Source organism: Rhincodon typus, chromosome 47 (genome assembly GCF_021869965.1).
Source record: "Rhincodon typus isolate 14 chromosome 47, sRhiTyp1.1, whole genome shotgun sequence".
Lineage (NCBI taxonomy): Eukaryota > Metazoa > Chordata > Chondrichthyes > Orectolobiformes > Rhincodontidae > Rhincodon > Rhincodon typus.
The window spans coordinates 8,059,592-8,069,185 of record NC_063378.1 but is presented as its reverse complement, the minus strand read 5'-3'; the positions used below and the strand labels follow the sequence as shown (position 1 = coordinate 8,069,185).

The following is a 9,594-nucleotide window of genomic DNA, read 5'->3' as shown; positions in this document are numbered from 1 at the left end:
GCTGTGTTCATCCAGCTCTACGCCTTGTTGTCTCAGATTCTCCAGCATCTGCAGTTCCTTCTATCTCTATCAGGTTCAGTGCTGAAGTGAGTGAGAATGGTGTGCCACTGCTACTACTGTACTGAGAGCTGGGTAAGTTCAGGGCTCCTTTAGAAAGGGAGGGACTTCTGTCTCCATCAGCTGCTTGGTTTCTGTCCTTGCACTGCTTCCTTTTTGCCAAGGTCTCCACCCAAACCCGGAACATGACGCTACTGTTTTAAGTGATGATCTAAAAGGAAAAATCCCCTCAACCCGTCCCCATCAGACACTCCCAGGATAGGGGAAGCACTGGGTAAAATGCAGAGTAATACTCACTCTTCTCTTTCTAAACAGAAAATTAAAGTTTCCTTGACTCTTTGGAACTCAAAGGTCCCTTGACTCTTCTGAGCTCAAAATAAAGTTCCTTCGACTCTGAAACATGACAGTCCCTCAACGCAACAAGGGGTTAAAATACAAACTAAACTTTCCTCTGCTCATCTGAACTCAAAGTAAACCTAAAGCATAAGTCCCCTCAGCTCCGCTCCCCACGTACATCTGAAGAAGGAGCGAGGCTCCGAAAGCTTGTGTTTTCAAATAAACCTGTTGGACCATAACCTGGTGTCGTGTGATTTCTGACCTTGTCCACTCCCAGTCCAACATATCCACATCATCAAATGTTCCAAGACAGGGTTAAAATGCAGAGGAAATTCCATTTGGAACTGAAAATAAAGTTCCCCTCACACTGACCACAGCAAACATTTCTGGGACAGAATGTTAAAATAAAACGAAAACAAAGTTGCTGGAAAAGCTCAGCAGGTCTGGCAGCATCTGTGGAGGAGAAAACAGAGTTAACATTTCGAGTCCGATGACCCTTCCTCAGAAGGAAGGGTTTGTTTACGTTCCTGATTTACAGCATCTGCAGTTCTTTTGGTGTTAAGATAAAAGTTCTCTTCATCCTTTCAGGGAATTCAAAATGATAATAGGGATAAGACAGTCTCTGGTGGGGCATTACGCTGAAATCCAACACAAATTCAAAATAATCAAACAGAGATATATATGACGGATCAAAAATTTACTAAATTAAAATATCAAAGTTCATTCGCAGGATTTGGGTGTCAATAGTCACTAGCATTTATCACCTCATTTGCCCAGAGGGCACTTAAGAGTAAATTCCATTGCTGTGGACCTGGAGTCACGTAGAGGAAGGAAACAGACCCTTGGGTCTATCCAGTCCATGCCGAACATAACCCCAAACTAAACTAGTCCCATCTGCCTGCTCCTGACCCATATCCCTCCAAACCTTTCCTATTCACGTACTTATCTCAGTGTCTTTTAAATGTTGTAACTGTACCCACATCCACCACTTCCTCAGAAAGCTCACTTCACTCGTGAAACACCCTCTGTGTAAAACAAAGTCCCTTTTATGTCCTTTTTAAATCTATCTCCTCTCAGCTTATCTTGAAATCCTCTATCCTACAGAAAAGGCACCTACCATTAACCCTATCTGTATACCTCATTACTTTAGAAACTTCTGTAAAGTCACCTCTCAACCTCTTATGCTCTAGTGACAAAAGTCCCAGCCTTTCCTTACAGCTCAAACCTTCCATTCCCGGCAACATCCTGGTAAATCTCTTCTGAGCCTTCTCCAGGTTAATAATATCCTTCCCATAACTGGGAGACTGGAACTGGACACAGCACTCCTGTCAAACCAGACCAGGTAAGGATGGCAGTTTGTTCCCTGAAGTGTCCCTAGTGAACCAGATGGGTTTTTCCTTTGACAATGATTTCATAGTCACCTTTAGACTCTTAATTTCAAGGTTTTTTTTAAATTGAATTCAAATTCCAGCATCTGCCGTAGCAGGATTCAAACCCAGGAAATTACTTGGGTCTCTGGGATTAATAATTGAGCAGTAATGCCTTCACTTCCTCAAGGTGAGGGGAAATTAGTTGTCATTGGCATAGAGAATGCTAGAGAGAGTCAGCAGCTCTGGTGGCATTTGTGGACAGAGAAACAGAGTTAACATTTCAAGTCCAGAGACCATTCTTCAGTTGTTATCTGAGGCTGAACTAGGCATAGCATTGTCCTGCCCCTTATTTTTACATTTCTGACACAGACACAATGGCTTCCACCTACAGTGACAATCCTGTGATGATCTTCCAACGAATGGATTCCTTCCCCTATTCCCAGGCAGTTCCATTTCATAGAATCTCTGCCATTCAGGCCCTCAGCCCATCAAGTCACCACCAGCTCTCCAAAGAGCATTCCACCCTATCCCTGCATTGCCCATGGCTAATCCACCTAAGCTGCACCTCTTTGGACTGTGGGTGGAAACTGAAGCATCCGAATGCACAGGGAGAACATGCAAACTCCACGCAGACTGTAGCTGAGGCTGGAATTGAACCCTGGCCCCTGGTACTGTGAGGCAGCAGTGCTAACCACTGAGCCACCGTGCTGCTCAAATAATTATGCACAGATAGGGTATAGCGTGGGTCTGGGTGGGATGCTTGGCACGACCCGATGAGCTGAATAGCCTGCTTCTGCACTGCAGGGATTCAATGATGTAAAAATTCATTTGTGGGAGTTACTGTCTAGGCCAACATTTATTCCTCATCCTTAATTGCCCAGGGGACAATGAAGTATTATCTCTATTGCTGTGGATCTGGAGTCATGTGCAAGGCCAGACCAGGTAAGGATGGCAGGTTTCCTTCCCTAAAGGGCATTAGTGAACCAGCTTGGTTTTTCTGACAATGGATTCATGGTCATCATTAGATTCTTAATCCCAGATGCCACCTGGGTTTGAATCTGGAACATTAACTGGGTCTCTGGTTTAATCATATCTCCCTTGTGTCTCTGCTGTACAGAAGAAAAGGGACCAACTGTTATATTTTCTTAGTAGTCTAGCTTTTTTTTTTAATTCAGCATGTTCAGATATGTTATGGCACACCTCAGGAGTAGGTGGGACTTGAACCCAGGCCTTCCTGGCTCAGAAGTGGGAACTCTACCAGCCCACCACAACAGCCCCTGAAATAATTGAACTCTTGGGGCCCCCAGAACATTAGCTGAGTTTCAGGATTAATAGTCTCGTCATAAAAACCACCAGGCCATCACTTCTCCTTGTGTCTCTGCTCGACAGAAATAAAAGGGGGCCTAGTGTAGTATTTATCCTTAATAGTTTTAAATTGACTCATGTAAAACCAATTTAATTTCAATTGTTCCAATTTTTCCTGGGGAAACTGTTCAATTCCTTTAATTTATTTGAGGTTATATGATGTCTTTTCTTCAAGGGTTTTTTTTTTTCCCTCTCATGCCATATTTAGAACCAAATCCCAATCAATGTATAAAAAAAAACTTTCTTTGTCAAGTAGCTCTTTGTCTGAAGTTGGGATTTCCCCAAGTTCTTATTACTGCCTGTTAACATTCTTGATTGCGCCAATATAACTTGTTCGTCGTTGATTTTCCCCTTTAGACAATGGTGTTATCGAAACCAATCTCTGCCAGAGGAATGGGAAACAGCTCCCATTTTGGGTAAATAAGTTGATTCGGTTTCCTCAATCCTTCTGTATAGATTACTTGATAAAAATGGAAAAGGGAGAGTTTGAGGAAGGAAAATAGTCACCCACTCAGCAGGCACAGAGCCTTTTTAAAATGTCACCCAACGTTATTCGTCACTTATTCGTTCATGTTTCAGAAGTTTGAATTTCCACCAGTGGTGATGAAGCAGTTTCTGACGATGCTAACACATGTCCCCACTGCAGGAACTCAAGGTGTGGTTACAACAAATCCTCTAGCGCTGAGAATTTATGAATGTATTCCCCTTGGTTCCTCAAAGCTTCTTTGACAGTAATAATTTCATAGTTGATCTCATAGAATCCCTTCAGTGTGGAAAACAGGCCCTTCAGCCCAACAAGTCCACACTGACCCTCAGAGCATCCCACCCAGACCCATCTCCCTATAACCCCCTAATCTACACATCCCTGAACACTATATAGCATGACCAATTCACCTAGCCTGCACATCTTTGGACTGTGGGAGGAAACCCACGCAGAATGTGCAAACTCCACACAGACAGTCGTCCGAGGGTGGAATCGAACCCAGGTCCCTGGTGCTGTGAGGCAGCATTGCTAACCACTGAGCCACCATGCGCCCATGCGATCTGTTTTGCTTTCGAATTCCAGTCTTGTCCAACCTATCCTCAGAAGACAGAAATACACTCTTTGTATCAATCTAGTCAATCTCCTCTGAACCGTCTCTAACACATTCACATCCTTCCTTAAATAAGGAGAGCAAAACTGCACGCAGTATTTGAGATGTGGTCTCACTAATAACTGAAACAGAACATCTTTACTTCCATGTTCAATTTCTCTCATAGCAATGGATTGCATCTCATTAGCTCTCTCATAGAAAAAACCACCATGCCTCCAGAAATGCTTAAGACTTAATCATTATATCCCTTGAGACATGTGGACCAAAACCCACATGCCACTAATTCAAAATCCCAACTCAAAAGAAACGATATTAAAAATATAGATAAATCACATGCCTCAAATCACACCACTCCCCTAACCAAGCCTGCAGCTTCCTCATGTCTTCTCCGCAACAGACCTTCCTGCTTATCTTGATGTCATCTGAATTTAGCTACAAGGCTTTCACACCTCTCATCTAAGTCAATGATGTACATTGTAAAAGATTGAGGACGCCACTCATCATATCCTGCCAATTGTACAAAGATCTGTACATGTGCATGCTCTTTTCTCTGCCAGCCACACAATCTTCTATCTATGCTCCTATTTTACTTTGTGTACCATGAGCTTTTATTTCCTGCAATAGCCTTTGATGTGGCTATTTCTGGAAATCTAAGTATGGTTCCCATTTATCCACAGTGCACGTTATTCCTTCAAGGAATTCCAGTAAACTGATTAAAAACGATTTCCCCTCCATGAAACCACGCTGATACTTTCTGATTATCTTGGATTTTACTGAATGTGTATCTTATTAATGATTGATTTTCACACTTTCCCCATGTCAAATGTCAATCTAACTGGCCTATATTTTTCTGTTTCTGCCTGCCTCCCTTCTTAAACGAAGGGATTATAATTGCTACTTCCCAGTCCCAGGAAACCTTTTCCTGAACCATAGAATCCCTACAGTGTGGAAACAGGCCCTTCAGCCCAACTAGTCCACACTGATCCTCAGAGCATCCTACCTAGACCCATCCCCCTATAACCCACCTAATCTACACATCCCTGAGCACTACGGGCAATTTAGCATGGCCAATCCACCTACCCTGCACATCTTTGGACTGTGGGAGGAAACTGGAGCACCCAGAGGAAACCCACGCAGACACGGGAAGAATGTGTAAACTCCACACAGACAGTTGCCCGAGGGTGGGATCGAACCCGGGTTCCTGGCACTGTGAGTCAGCAATGCTAACCACTGAGCCACTGTGCCTTCAATCGAGAAAACTTTAGATAATTAACCTCAACTACCTCATTAGCCACCGCTACTAAAATCCCAAGGATGAAATCCATCTGGACCTGGAGGCATTCCAGATTTCTCACGAGCATAATCTCAGTAAGAGATGGTCCTTGATGGGTAAGTCAGACATGGATGTGGAATATGCTGGACTTTTCTAATGTATCCACATGCCTGCATCCTCAGTGGGCACAGCTGCGATATCTTACTGGGTGGGGTTTAGTGCTTTGAAAAGTTCTGAAGAGCAGATCGGGACCGGTTCACGTTGCTGTCTGTTCACATTTCAGACATCGAGAACAGCACGCTGAATGGACTGGAATGCCACGCATGCTTTGCTTTTGCAGACGAGTGCAGAAATTTGACAACCCCAGTGAAATGTAGAGGAGAGCAAGATCATTGCCTGCACACTTCAGGGCTTCTGACAGGGTGTAAGTCCTAGTCTTTTACTTATCACTTTACCGAGCGATATAAAATTACTGGCAGAGCCTGTGTACAATGTTTACAGCAGAGGCATCTGCTCCACACTGGGGTTTATGCATCATATCAGTCTCTTCCACCCTCTCGTCATCTCACTCTACATGAATAGCCTCACATTCCTCTCAGAAACCTCCCCTGATTTTAACCCCACTCATAACCTCCTGTTCCTTCCTTCCTCCTGTCTTTTTTTTCACTTGTGGCACATTGGTCTTGCTGACTGGGTCCAGCATTTATTGCCCCTGTCCCCAGTTGCCCCCTTGAGAAGGTGGGGGTGAGCTACCTTCTTGAACCGCTGCAGTCCATGTGCTGTAGGGAGACACACAATGCCCCTTACGGAGGGAATTCCAGGATTTTGACCCAGTGACACTGAAGGAACAGCCAATATGTTTCCAAGTCAGGATGGGGAGTGGCTCGGAGGGGAACTTCCAGGGGGCTGGTGTTCCCATGTATCTGCTGCCCCTTGTCCTTCTAGATGGAAGTGGTCGTGGGTTTGGAAGGTGCTGTCTGAGGATCTTTGGTGAATTTCTGCAGCACATCTTGTAGATGGTACACACTGCTGCAACTGAGCGTCGGTGGGGGAGGGAGTGGGATGTTTGTGGATGTGGTGCCAATTGAGCGGGGGCTGCTTTGTCCTGGATGGTGTCGAGCTTCTTGAATGTTGTTGGAGCTGCCCCCTTCCAGGGCAAGTGGGGAGTATTCCATCGCACTCCTGACTTGTGTTTTGTAGATGGTGGACAGGTTTTGGGGAGTCAGGGAGTGAGTTACTCACTGCAGGATGCCTAACCTCTGACCTGCTGTTGTAGCCACAGTATTTATGTGGCAAGTCCGGTTGAGTTTCTGATCTTTATCCAGCAACTCCCTTAAACGCGTCTGTACAGCTCACATTGACCACTCCCTGTGGGTGTGAGTTCCACATTCTCACAGTTCAATAACTGAGGAGGCTCTATGACAAAAAAAAATTCAGAAATGTTCCAGCACTCCATGAAGAAATTGTTATCAGGGAAGAGAGAACTTACTGGGGTCCTTTGGGACTAGTTTATGTTTGGCAAGGACTGGTCAGACTAAAGGGTCTGTTTCCGTGCCCTATGACTCTATGACTCCACAAATGGGAAGATTGAGGTCTTTAAGATTGTGACTTGGTTTTGAATAAGGTTGATGTGATGGAAGATGTTTGGGTGTGGGGAGAGCAGAACTAGGGGCCACAAATATAAAGTCAGGTCACCACAGCCTCACGCTGTCATTAGAGAGAGGGAGAGAGATGACTGCTTGTGGTTTAACCTGAGAGTCACTACACCTCAGGCAAGAGGAAAAGGTTGGGAAAGAGTCCATCAGGCACCTCAGGCAATGCAGGAAATTTATTCCCACTACTGGCTGATAATGGGGTACCATAAGGAGGGGAAAATGGATTAGTTGTGCTTAAAGCAGCCTATGTGATGACAGGGCCCAGGGTGGGCGTGAAGAAAGTGTTCCGGCTCTGGAGGAATTGAGCTCATGATCAGGCCCCAAAGTGTGCAGAGTCCCCAAGCGGAAAAACGAGGTTCATTTTATTTCTTAGATAACAAGGTGCAGAGCTGGATGAACACAGCAGGCCAAGCAGCATCAGAGGAGCAGGAGGAGCAGGAGGATTGGCCTGCTATGTTCATCCAGCTCTGCACCTTGTTATCGCAGATTCTCCAGCATCTGCAGTTCCTGCTATCTCTGAAACAGTTCATTTTATTTCTTGATGGGTTTCTGTTGGCTTTGGAAATTAAGGGCTATCGTTCTGAGGTGGAGTTAAAGTACAGATTGGTCATGATCTATTTCAAGGATACAAGGGGCTGAATGGCCTCCTCCTATGGGAATCAGAGGGGGAGAGGGGTGGAACAGTGCAGGTGATCTGGTGGTAGATGATGGAGATTTTGAATCCAAAGGGAAGGTATCAAACTAAATGGCTCTCTTTTTCCTCCCAAACAGCCAACTCAATGATTTTCGTGATGAAGGGCTGTGCTTCCCACTTCCTCTGTCAAAATCCTGGTGGTCTCAGTTTGAACGGTCTCGATCCGACCTACGGATTCTACTGCTGCAAGGGCGGCCTGTGCAATCTCGAGTCACGGAATTTCACCCTGACCACTACTCCCAACACTAACCTAACCCAACCCAATGCCTCCACGCCTCTCCCCACCAGTATAACGAACATGGCTCCAGTCCTACCCAATGCCTCCACACCTCTCCCCACCAGTATAACGAACATGGCTCCAACCCAACTCAATGGCTCCTCTACTGTTCCCGGTGCTGGACCAACCATGCTCAATGCTTCTGCCACCATTTCCACAACCACTTCCACGTCTGGCCCAACCCGACTCAGCACCTCCCTCAGCATTGCTCTCCCCCTGGTCTTCCTCAGACTGGTGCTCTGAAGCACAACCCTTCACTCTTCATCTGTCCTCGGCTGGGTAGCAGGAGTCTGTGGGTGGAACGAGGGTTCCTAAGAGGGAGGGTCATTCCCAACAGGCTCAGTGCGGTCAAACCCTCTCGTCAACAGATTTACAGTCCCCCTCAATCTCCTGCTGGGAGACCTTTCCCAGCTCATTCCCTCCCACATCTGGTTCTACAGCAGATATTCTATGGCGGTATTTGCTCACTGGTAGTTGTAGTTGTGCAATGTTTGATCCCAGCATGAGCAAGAAGCCATTCAGCCCATGATGTCGATAGCAGCTGTTTCTTAAATCAGTTTCAAACCTGCTCCACTTCCAGCTCTCTCGCCATATCCCTGTATCATTCCCAAACTGATCCCACTGTCTCCCCATATTTCTGCATCATTCTCAAACTGATCCCACTGGCCAACTTTCACCCCATATCCCTTTATCATTCTGAAACTAATCCCAAAAACTCTCTCCCCATGCACCTATTACTGGAAAACCAGAAACCAGTTACACCTCCCTCTGTACCTCTGTAAATAGTTACATTTCTCTAGGTATCTCTGTAATTAGTTAACAAGGTGTAGAGCTGGATGAACACAGCAGGCCAAGCAGCATCAGAGGAGCAGGAAGGCTGACGTTTCGGGGCTAGACCCTTCTTCAGAAAATTGTTATCCCAGATTCTCCAGCATCTGCAGTTCGTACTGTCTCTGTAATCCTCTGTCTCCCTCTGTTGGTGTATCACTGTATTAGCAACTTTTTTTCTCACCACCATAGAAATGATATGAGGAACGACATTCCAAGGTGTGATGCTTTACATATATACTTTCATGGAAGCATATTTGGAAAAATTCTTTTCGTCAATGTGGCCCTGGTGTAAAATGACTGGTGTGTGAGTCAGGATGGACTTGGATGGGTGTATGAATCTCAGAGATGATCTGGGGCACTGACAGCGTTTGTGGGGCATTCTAATGGGTGCAGAAAGTGGTAGCACCCATTTTTGTGATATCTCCCCAGATCCCAAGATTATATTGTACTGTTGTGTTTCAAACTGAGTTCCTGAGCTGTATGTACCACTTCTGGTGGCCAGCCAGATACTAGCAACAACCTAAAGGAGGCAGTGTTTTAAGACAACAAGATGTCCTGTGATGCTGCTTGGCCTGCTGTGTTCATCCAGCCCTGTACCTTGTTGTCTAAGATGTAGAGCTGGATGAACACAGCAGGCCAAGC

General features: G+C 45.5%; 1 long non-coding RNA gene across 1 annotated transcript in view; it reads left to right on the top strand.

The window, feature by feature from the left end:
* LOC125487909 overlaps positions 1-9,570 on the top strand; it is a 12,509-nt gene extending 2,939 nt beyond the window's left edge. The window contains exons 2-3 of the long non-coding RNA XR_007266151.1: positions 5,779-5,919; positions 7,922-9,570. This is a non-coding gene — a long non-coding RNA (uncharacterized LOC125487909). The remainder of the gene's footprint in view (positions 1-5,778; positions 5,920-7,921) is intronic.
* The last annotated feature ends 24 nt before the right edge of the window (positions 9,571-9,594 follow it).